Source organism: Thermobia domestica, chromosome 9, assembly GCF_964235325.1.
Source record: "Thermobia domestica chromosome 9, izTheDome1.hap1.1, whole genome shotgun sequence".
NCBI lineage: Eukaryota > Metazoa > Arthropoda > Insecta > Zygentoma > Lepismatidae > Thermobia > Thermobia domestica.
This window is the reverse complement of record NC_137462.1, coordinates 40,510,592-40,523,506: the sequence shown is the minus strand read 5'-3', so window position 1 is coordinate 40,523,506 and position 12,915 is coordinate 40,510,592.

The following is a 12,915-nucleotide window of genomic DNA, read 5'->3' as shown; positions in this document are numbered from 1 at the left end:
AATATACTAGTTATTGGTGATTTTAATTTACCTTTAATTAGTGATTCCAAATATGACTTACAAACCGGAGGTGGCGCCTACAAAAATTTGTTAAATTTTATGAACCTATACAATCTATTCACCTTGAATGACATTAAGAATAGCAATAACAAAACGCTTGATTTAGTTTTAACTAATATTTTAAATACTGTAGTAACTAGAGAATTAATGCCGATGGTACCTGAGGACAAGCAACATCCTGCTCTAAGAATATTAATAAGTACAAAAAGTAATGTTAGTAGGGTTCAGAACGAAACTATTTATTATAACAATTTTCGGAGAGCAGACTTTCTTCAATTGTATAGAATGTTGCTTGATACGAATTGGTCTGCCTTGTACAATGCAGATTGTGTAGAACTAGCTATTAGCATATTTTATAATAAAATTAATGAGGTTTTCTCTAGTACGGTTCCGAAAATACGAAAAAGAACAAGTAGAAGATATCCATGTTGGTTTACTAAAGAAATCATTAAGATGCTAAAATTAAAAGATTACTATCGGAAACATATTGCGATAGCGGAAGAATATAAGGAATTATTTAGGCAAACAAGGAAAAAAGAAAAAAACTATGATTAGTAAAGCATACTCAAATTATTTACGAGAAATAGAAAATAATATAAAATCTGATCCAAAATCTTTTTGGAACTTCTTAAATAATAAAAAAGTAAATCGTAATGTAATGAACTATTCAATGAAGTTTCAAGATGTTCCTCTTGAAACTACAAGTGATATAGCGGAAGGATTTGCTAGATATTTTCAATCTGTATACACAGATAGCTCTGTACAAGATACACATCACGAAAATATTCTACCTTTGTCACCGAACTCGTTATCATTAGGCTTAATTACTGATGTCGAGTATAAAAGTGCTGTAAGAAAACTGAAACCAAAACGCTCATGTGGTCCAGATGGAATACCTCCATATTTACTAAAAGCATGTTCAAATATCTTAATGCGACCGCTATGTGCAATCTTTAATCTTATAATAAGGACTCAAGTATTTCCTGAAGACTGGAAAATAACACGAATTTGTCCAATATTCAAGTCGGGTGATACGTGCAATATTGAAAATTACAGGCCAGTTGCTGTAATTTGCGCTCCGGCGAAGGTTTTGGAACATATCCTATATAGCAGAATTTTTAATCATGTAAAATGCTTTATAGATGTCAATCAACATGGATTTTACCCTGGTCGATCAACAACTACAAATTTAATTAATTTCGTTCAAGATATACACAGTTCATTCTCAAATAAATCTAGTACACACACGATTTACTTGGATTTTAGTAAAGCCTTTGACAAAATAAATCATAGCATACTTTTAAATAAATTATCATCATATGGATTAACTCAACCTTTTTTAAATTTAATTAAATCATACTTATCTAGAAGGAAATATTTTGTTCAATACAAACAATCGAAATCATTAGAATACGTAGCTACCTCGGGAGTACCTCAAGGATCAAATCTGGGTCCATTATTTTTTCTATTGTATATTAATGACTTACAGTTCTCAATAAAACATTCCAAATACCTTATGTATGCAGACGATGTAAAATTATATAAAGAAGTAAGGTGTATTACAGATACAATAGAACTGCAAGAAGATCTTGATTTAATATATAAATGGAGTGTAGAAAATAAACTTAACCTTAATATTAAAAAATGTGCATTTATGATAATGTCAAGAGCGAAAGAGCGTTTTAATTGTTATTCATATACTCTTAATGGTGAAAACATGGAAGAAATTACCACATGTAAAGATTTAGGGGTAAAAATTACACGCAATTTATCATTTGATAACCATATCACTGAAGTGGTTCTTTATGCCTATAGACAGCTTGGTTTCATTATACGGAACACCAGAAATTTAAATGACGTTGTAGCTATTTCTATGGTGTATAATACCTTGGTTCGGACCAAAATAGAATATACATGCGTTATTTGGGCTCCATATTATAAATCTCTTCAGGAGAAAATAGAAAGTATTCAAAAGAAATTCCTAAGGTATCTCTATTTTAAAACAATGGGAGCTTCCGCTATAAGAAACAAAATATCGTATAAAACCCTTCTAGATAAATTTAACTATGTCAGTTTGAGTAACAGACGTGAGTTTTTTCAACAATTATTTCTCTATAAAATTATAAATTCTTATGTTGACAATAGTAATTTCTTACAAAAAATTGGACTCAATGCTAGACCAGGCTATCTACGTAAGCGACATCTGTTGACTGTAGATGTTCCAAGAACTGAAATGTATAAAGGCTCACCATTATATAGAATGTGCAGTAGGTTTAATAGCATATCAGTATTAAACAAAGATCTAGATATAGCATTACCTCTGTCTCTGTATACAAAGAAGTTGAAAAATATATTGTATTAGAATGTGAATACATGTATTTCCATATACATGTGTATACTAATTATCTGACTGTTAATGGTTTCTTGTAATACTCTTCACGTTTAACGGTTTATACTCTTACGATAGTTATTATTGTCTTTGTCAGATATCTACAGGAATTTTGTCCGTATCATTATATTCACTATTATGTATAATATTATATTATATGAACTATCTATATTCTGTACCTTCTGTAATTGGAGATTCTATTCTCTGTTGAAGGACAATAAATAAATAAATAAATAAGTAAATAAATAATAGGTCTTATGAGCCTAAGCCACTCCAACGCCATCTGTTAGCGACCCGTTGAACTACGTCAAGTCTAGCAAGGAACACGTAGTCAGCGCGCTGCGTCGCCTTGTCTCTAACAGACGTCAGTCGACAGTCGTCCTTTCTTTTATGCACGTAACTCCCCAGTTCGCCTCACGACGCTGGGTGGACGCAAAAATTGGGAAGCATCGGCCGGGAATCGAACTTGGGACCACGCGGACGTGAGTCTAACAGTGTAACCTGTATTATCCCATGAAAAGTTAACGAACTTCATTTCTCGAACATTTATAACGTTTATTAAATTGTAAAATGTGGGCATGATAAGACTTGCATGGAGTATTGAAATTCAATTATTTACTTGATTTCGAACGTTTCTAAAACGAATGAGAACGTTTGATACATTCGAGCATTCATTTTGAGCACCACGAGTTAAACCTAGTGTTTAACGTAAAAGCTGAATAGCGTATGCTCCCACCATCGATTAAACACCATGATTCCATGCCGAAGACGCGTTTGCTAAATATTCATCTTTGAAGAAAGCCAAAATTTGCATGATGTTTAGCAAATTTACCGGGGACCGAATTTACTGAAAACCCTTTGTTGTTGCTCGATTTAAACGAACATTACATAGCAACTGACCTAAACTTATGATGATTGTGACCTTCAGACTAGAGAAAACAATAGATATGCATGATCACGTAGCCTATTTTTTCGTAAAGTTCGAAATTTTATTTCCTGGAATTTTCATGTTGTCAACTTGTTAATGTTTTATAATTATTTACTAAAATTACAAGTGTAATACATACATATGTACTTGTAACTTTACATGCACGCTTTCCTAGTAAGATGTTAAATTACATTATTTTCAAATGTACTTCAAGCAAGGGCGCCGATTCCAGGGGGGCCGTAGGGGCCCGGGCGCATCCAAAGCTCATGTGGGCCCCCGCATTTTATTTATGAAATATACAATATTTGACATAATTAGAATGCAATTTGTCTTAAAAATCCTCATGTATGCCTTCTGCATCTGAATTGGACCCCCCAAATTTACAGAGAAATCGGTGCCCTTGACATCAAGAATATCTATTCATTCCTTAAATGCTTTAAAAAATGTTACACACATACATTAAGTGTTACATTTCGTAATCCTAAAATGCATTGAGAAAGAAATTTTTCTTTCCTTTATAATGTATATATGAGCGATGTAAAGGAAACAGACTTTTTTTTGGGGGGACAAACAGCAGTACGTTCTCTCACCCTCGAAACAAATTATTCTTATTTTCTCCGCGAGAAGCAGAATAAAAATTCCTTCACCGTGTTTTTCCATGCAGCTAGGGAGAGAATTTAGGTGTAGATTAAAATTATGGCCTATTTCCTTCTCTTCCATCTGCAACGAACATATACAAAAAAAAAAAAAAATAAATAAATAAATAAAATCATTTATGAAATATGTCGTTGTATGCAATTTCAGAAGTTTAAAGGACCGTTTTGTGACAGAAGCGTGTATGTCACTAGGAACATCGAAGTCAGAACACTGAAGAGAAGGTAACATCAAGCATTGTGCCTTGTGCTATGTTGCCATATCTCTCATGGATGTCAATCAGGGTTCCAAATTCCTTATTAAAATAACTAAAGAAGATATTCCCCGTGTGATCATTCATATGTAGGAATAAATGCAGTTAATTGTTTCCTTTTTCTCTAATATGTTATTTTCTCGTATTTAATAAAAGACAAGAAACTTTGTAAGTACATTATAGAACCGGTTCTGCACTTGCTAAAACACAAACCTAATATATTTTTATTTTCTTCTTTAAGAACAAGCCAAAGTCTATTATCTTCCTTTTGTACATTCACCAGCAATAATATATCCCTCAAAGTGTTCTAATTCAATTATTTGGGGTCCAAATAAATTGCGGTTGCCACAACGACTCGACAGATTCAACCCAACTTACACGTAACTTCTCTCGGCACTGACAGCAGTTGGTAACACTGAGACAGGTCTTTATGCAAGAAAATACTAACAGCACAAGATGTGCTTGCCATGTGCCATTTCGGTGTTCCAGCTAATTTTGAGGTATGCGACACTTGGCACATACGATATTTATGTGCTAAGTATGTGCTTCAGCTACCTACAGTTTTAGGTACTTGTTACACCTAATTGATATTTGCAACTATGTACCACTAATATAGCATTTATATACCTAGCTGAGTTTCGCACTCTAACAGTAATTTGTTTTTATGCCGTCACTTGCGACATATATGTCATGTTCTAGGTACGTCCTTTAGGTACATATTGTTTCAGATACCCTAACAGCACGAGATGTGCTAAGAATTCGCCATTTAAGTGTTATAAATTCATCTCCCACATTTGATGCATTTCTTGCTTCTTTTTCTAAGCGATTGTGTACTAGAAGCAGTAAATGCATCAACTTTATTACATGGCAACTGTCACCGATCATTTGAAAGTGAATATGGAAGGACCATGAAATAAAGTAAATAGACACTCGTCAAGTTGTTATAAAATTACAAAGTGAGCAGATTTAATCTGATCCCAAACAGTTATATTCGAATATATGTGGTTAAAGGAGCACACCTAACAGCACAAGTACATACTAGGCATATGCCTATCATGTTCTGTCAGGTACATGGGAATGTGTCCAGTATGTGCCTTATGTACTTCTGAGAAAGAAATCAATTGGATAGCAAGTGATATTCACAGTCTATGTCCGCCCCTAGGCACATGAATGACCTAGTATGTTCTAGGTATGTACCCCATGCCGTAAGCGTGAATGAACCACAAAATTCTCCATCAAAATATGTTAAATCATCTATATGCGTAATGTATTTACATTAAAATGAGTCTAAACACTTTAAACAAGTAAAAAAATGTAAGGCTATCCTAGGGTGGGCGCGAACCACCAACCTTTGGATTAATAGCCGCATGCTCTTCCGAATTGGGCACAGAGGCGTTAAAGAGAACGTTGCTTGTAGAGGGATAAATAATTTAGGTATTTTTTATTCGGCTAATCAGAGTGCTCATTTGACCGCATATATTCGAATATAACCGTTTGGGATCAGATAAAAATCTGTTCGCCATGTAATTTTATATGAAATTGAGGAGTGACTACTTACATTATTTCATAGTTCTTCCATATTCACTTTCAAATGATCGGCGATAGTTGTCATCTAATAAAACTGATACATTTTTTGCTTCTAGTATATAATCGCATAGAAAAAGAAGCAACAAATTCATCAAATGTGGGAGATGAATTTCGAACACCTAAATGACAAATGCGTAGCATATCTTGTGCTTTAAGGTATCTGAAACAATATGTACCTAAAGGACGTACCTAGAATATGACAGATATGTGTCCCAAGTGACGACATAAAAACAAATGACTATTAGATTGCGAAACTGAGCCAGGTATAAATGCTATATTAGTGGTAGCCTACATAGTTGCAAATATCAATTAGGTTTAACAAGTACCTAAAACTATAGGTAGCTGAAGTACATACTTAGCACATAAATATCATATGTGCCAAGTATCGGGTACCTAAAATGTATCTGGGACACAAAAATGGCACATGCCCAGCACATCTTGTGCTGTTAGGGACTCTGACTAGCCGAATGCAAAAGACCTCAATTATTTATCCCTCTTCAAGCAACGTTCTCTTTATAGCCTCTGTGCCCAATTCGGAAGAGCACGCAGCTTGTAAAGGAAAGGTTGGTGGTTCGCGCCCACATTAGGATAGCCCTACATTTTTTTACTTGTTTAAAGTGTTGTTTAGACTCACCTTGATGTAAACACATTACGCATATAGGTGATTTAACATATGTTTGGGGAGTAATTTTGTGGTTCATGGACGCTTACATTATGATGAACATACCTAGAAAATACTAGGCACGTTCCCCAGGTACATGTCAGACATGTGCTTAGTGGCGGACATAGACTGTGACTATCACTTACCATCCATGTGATTTCTTTCTCAGAAGTATATAAGGCACATACTGGACTCATTCCCATGTACCTGAGGGAGCATGATAGGCATATGCTTGCTATGCGATTGTGCTATTAGGAAAATTGTGAGCAGATGACGCACGAAACAGTTCTTCAGTCTGAAATGAATCTCTACGGTTCAGAGCATGTTGTCCAATGAACACCATATATTATTTTCAATATTGCTATGTATATAATGTATTAATTTGTTATATACTATATGTTCAGAAAAATAAATATATTGACTACACATCAATCAGAAAATGCTTGAAAATAGATGATAATATCAAATCTAGGACAACTGATGGAAATAAGTTTGCAAAGATATTGTCCATTCAGACATTCTGCAATTATCCTGATTCCAACAAGTTCTTTCTGGAGAAGAAAAGATGTTACTTGTCACACTGAGTATGCATTGAAATTGATATTGAAACATTTGAAAAAGTTTCAACCTGGCAGGGTTCGAACCCAAGTTAGCCAAACAGAAGTTCAATGCGCTAACCACTTACCAATGGGGTCAATTCATCTTCCACCTAAACTATTAGCTTGTGGAAATCGTTGCATGTAAGACGATACAGAAGATACTAATGCTCGCATAAGAAGACGTTGCTTATGTGAATGTCACAATGAGTGACTCAAGATTTCTTCCTTTAACTCAAAAAAAGTTACATAAACAATCTTCAATAAGGAAAATATCACGAAAAGTTCTACAAGTTGAGGCTATCTGATCGTTTTTAACGATGATGCCGATTTATATTACTACTATTCTTCCTCACCTTAACTTCTATTTTCCAAAGAAGAAATGAGGGCAGACATTATTTTTACATTCTTTTAATTGTATCAACACGTGAAGAAAAAGAAGGTTCTATTTTTATTTTTGTAAGTACTAGTTTATTTTTCTTCTTTTTATGAGGAATTGTTAGGAGTGTGTAAAGCCTGAAATTCTTATTGCAAGTACCCCGCCTCGAATCCCGTCGTGGGAATTACTTGTTTTATTCGCAGTTATGTTAATGGAATTGGTATTGTAATACTGCTATTCCTTTCTTCTTCTTCTTCTTCTTCTTCTTCTTCTTCTTATTATTATTATTATTATTATTATTATTATTATTATTATTATTATTATTATTATTAGCAACTAAATACGGTAGATAAGATAGATAATATAGATAAAATACTTAGACAAGCAGCTGATGGTATTACCTTCTTTTATATAACCCTTTCACGACGAATCCGCACCATTGTCCTAGTTGTGCGGATACAATCTACAATCCCTAATATTTATATATTTTTTGTTGCGTTTTATTTCTTCGGACGTCGAGGCTCGCCATAATTTTGCAAGTTACATAAGTAGTACAGATGCGTCAATCCCATACGAGAGTACGTATTTCTTTTGTTTGAGGTTGAAGTTTGGTGGGGATTTATAAGGATGTAAAAAGTTTCCGTGGGCAGATCAGTCTGTAGTTTCCAGTATGCAATAAATTACAAATTATTATTATTATTATTATTATTATTATTATTATTATTATTATTATTATTATTATTATTATTAGAAAGTCGAAATTTGGCTACATATTTTATATTTTGTGAAGTTTTGGATTAAATTTCAAGTTACTTTGTTGATATGGCATGTATCTGAAATGGTGAATTACTTTAAACATTAATATTTCTAGCAGTAGTAGCAGCAGAAGTAGTATTCGTAGTAGAAACTTAAAAGCAATTACGGGGAAAGGTTCCTCTTTGATCATTAGTATGGTTGACTCATACTAACGATAAGACTTACGTATTCATCACTTGGTTCGCTAAACACGTTACATTCCCAGACAATACAAATCAAGATTGATAGGCCTGGTGTTATCTTTCGTAGTTCACTTTTCTATTGAAGAAAGTTGTCTAAGCACTAAGACCAAGGGAAATTGAATATTTTCAATGTTATCTTACATTGGAAATTTCAATGTTATAAATGGTAAAAATTCCTTATTTTTTGCACAAGGGTATCGAACCCAGAAGCACCGGGATGTGAAACCAATGCTTTTCCCACTATTCTAAGACATCGCTATTAATTACATGGATAAACTTTTGTGAAATGTCTTCAGCAAATTGTACACTTTCTAAGGTTACAATTATAGAACTCATGTTTCGGTCATGGCAAAATACAAAGTATTAGAAACGATTATCAAGAGCATTCAAATCTAAATTGTCAAAGTAAATTGGTGAAAATCAGTAATAGAGGTAGTATTAGTGTATGTTATTTCACCATTTAGATATGGGGGTTGTTTAACGGCCTGCTATATTACTACGTGAAACTGCACTTTAAATATATCCTTTTGGGTATTTATTTACAATTATATTCTTTCACGTGCCATTAATACGCATCGCAGATTGCCAAGTTCAACATTTTATCCAGTCTACTCAACATTGAGGAAATCAAAATCTCTAACCGTTGGTCCGCGAAGACGTGATGTGTGGCCCACGCACTCAAACGTACTTTTTATACATATTTTCTATTTATCACGTTATTTTGTACGAAAGTTTTCCTTTTGTGAAATATAGAAAGACAAAACTTATAATGTAAACAACATGAAACTCAAGCTACCGCATGTAGGCCAGCGATGGGCAACCAGTGACCTCTCGATAAAAATTAACGGCTTCGCAGATACGATCCACCGTTGCCCCACTTCCGGTTTGAAAATTATACCAGCAGCGGCAGTGAAGCGATGAAACGCCAATAAACCACAAAATTACTTCCCCAAAATATGTTAAATCGCGTTTATAAGTAATTTGTTTACGTTAAAGTGAGTTTTAAAACACTAAGAAAAAAGTACCCGGAGGGTGGTGCGAACCACCAATCTTATGATGAGTAGGCGCGCGTCGCTACAGAGCAGTACGTCTCCTTATACGAGCATTAGTATCTTCTGCATTATCTTACATGCAACGATTTCAACTAGCTAATAATTTAAATGAAAGATGAAGTGACGCCGTAGGTGAGTTGTTAGCGCATTGAACTTCTATTCGGCGGACGCAGGTTCAAATTTCGACCAGGTTGAACTTTCTCAAATGTTTCTATATCGATTTCGATTGGTACTCAGTGTGACAAGCATCTTCTCCTCTCCAGAAATAAAAAGATGTTGGAATGAGAAGAATTAGAGAAAGGTCTGTCAATGGAGGCAATGATTTACAACTTTTTTCCAGCAGTTGTTCTAGATTTGATATTTTCATCTACTTTCAAGCATTTTCTGATTCATGCGTAGTCAGTATTTTTATTTCTCTAAACGTACAGTATATAACGAAATAATACATTACATACACAGCAACATTGAGGGTAATACGTGGTGTTCATTGAACAACACGATCCACACCATAGACATCCATTTTAGAATGGTGAGCTGTAGTCACCTAGTTAGTCACCTAGTTTACAATTTTACCTGCATAAACACGTTCCTCTGGACTAGCAACTGCTGTCAGTGCTGAGAGAAGTTACGTGTGAGTTCTGTTGCATCTGTCCAGGCGTTATCACAACTGCAAATTATCTAAACCCCAAGTAATGGAATTAGAGCACTTAGGGGAGAGATACTTTTGCTGGTGACTGTACATAAATTCACTTGATCATGTACGTCTCATGTTTCTCTCTTTTTCTTTTTCTTGCTTTCTGTCCTTTTTGAAAAGAAGTTACCTATTCTCAACGTACGCTTAGTGTTGCGTAGGCACACAAAACATCAAAACTTGAAATTAGTCTCGTACATTAGTGGTATATTTAAAAATAATAAACTATGAATAATGATATTTTACTGATATTTGCACTTAAAAAGGAGTTTCAAGAAATATTGTATATTTTAAAACCTGATTTTGTTGTTCTTTCCGGGCTTCAACAAAAATGAAAGTGACTTCGTTCGCTTTAGTAAAAGTGAAGTAGATTATATTTGTAACTTAATAACTCTCTAAGCACTTGAGCAATCTCCATCAAATTTTCAAGATAGATGAGGTTCGGAACTGGGATGGTTTATATTACTTCATTTTGACTGTGTAACTTAGAGCAGGGAAGAGGGGCAATATAAAAAGTGAGAAATTCATAGCTTTTAGGGGTTGCTGAGATGAATAGTGACACTTCAGATACCATTTAAATCTAAATTCTACCGCGGAACTTGAGGAAGGGAGAGCGGGATTTATAACAATGATTGAAAATGACTGATATTAGTGTTGAATTCGTATTTTCGGCGGATACTGAGCTCATCAGTGACACTTTTGATTTCGTTTAAATTCAAATTCAGCTTCCATTATTACTCCTAAGGGGGGACGGTGACAATTGAAAATGTTCAATATCAGTGTCGAATTCATAGAATTTGAGATCCCTAAGTTGATTGGTGACAGTTTTGGTGTCTTTTTTGTCCAAAATGAAATGTATTCTCACCGTGCGAAGGACGGATATTCTCCAAGCACATGATAGGAAGAAATTTTTTCCCTTTTCGAAAGCTCAGGAACACACCCACACACATACCCACACCCACAAAAGAGGAAACTATAATGTATTTGTACTTGATCAAATTTTACAAATAAATTCATTTTACAATAAGAAATATTCTTATATATATTTATATCTATCTATCTATCTATCTATCTATCTATATATATATATATATATTACTATTCAAACTTTTGATATTATCATACAGAAAATGTAATTATCTTCCTTTTGACTTTAAAAATAAATAAACACAAATATATATTATATTTATTGTGTTTATAAATACGTTTTAACAGAGTATGCATTTATTTCTTCCAGAATGCGGACATTTGTGGTCTTTGGATCTATCTGCTGGAAGTGAATCGTATCGTAATCTGCTTTAAAACAAAAGTTTTATCTTGTTACTGACCACTTTCAGATTTCGTTTTGCATGGTAATGTCATGTTGTGCAATGACATCAGTGTGGTAATTGTCGATTATGTGTACATATCGGCAAAATAAGATTAATGAGAAAGGTTGGAAAATATTACAGCCGGTCTAATACCATCAGCTTATGAATTAGGTTATACAATGGGTACTTAAGAACAAATAGGAGCTCGAATCCCTAAAGAGAAAGAAATAATCCAATATAGATCACATTTTCCTCAACATGGAGGTAGGTTCATTTCAGTTCACTTATGCTGGAAGAATTGAGGACACTGTAGTCCCGTGATTAGAGCGTTCCGTTCACGTAACAGTCCTGGATTCCATTCCCGCCCGGCGGCTCCCAATTTTTGGTGTCTACCCGGCGTCGTGAGGCAAACTGAATAATTACTTGAATTAAACACGTGACAGTCACTAGGTCCAGAAAGCTCCCGATTCCCTGGTTAGTGACAGGGTGACTCAGCGCGTTGAGCACGTGCTCGTCACTAGGCTAGTCCAGCCAATCACTGACAGATGGCGTTAGAACGACTGAGGCCCTCAAATCGTGTTTTTCTTTACGCCAAGTGTTTTTCTTTATTATTATCAGTGTATTTTCCAGACATGTTTTTGGGGGGTACTGCCCCTCGGAGCTCTGAGAGTGCCCCACCAGAAAAGACCAAAACAATACGTCTCTAATACAATAATAATTAGAATAGTACCATCAGTGCCGCCCCGGAATACTAAGTGTACCCCCGTAACATTGTTTCTGGAAGAAATACTGATTATTATTATCTTGGGTATTGAACAAACAGCGATATTATTAAGTGGGAAGAGAAGTTTAGTTCGGGAATATTTTGCTCGGTATCCATGTAACTGTACCAAAATTTTGCCTAGTATATTTTTCGCTTAAACGCAAATTCTGCGTTAGTGCATTATGTGACGTTCATCTGAATTTGTACGCTTTGTGTGGTATATGTTTCTCATTGATTGTGCTGCCGCCTGGTGGTGCTAAAAGACAGAGTAGAAGAAAAGGAAAAGGAAAGAATGGAGAGTTTTGAAACGCAATAGTTGGTTTTGGTGTTAGTGTGTGTGTGTGAAGTATGACTCGGCAAGTTTCGCTGATCATAGTTTTATCTCGACGCCAGAAATCATTTCAATGATTTAAATTATGTTATGTTTTAGAAAAACTAGAACTTTCTTTGAAGCTCCATAAATGATCTGTGAAAATAATGATGTAGAAACTAGTATTTTTCGTAAGTGTTGTGCAAGTCGTTGTTAAAGTAAATCAGCCCCAAGTAATACTTTATAACGACAAGGGGGCGTGATCGAGATTACGAGTGAAACAA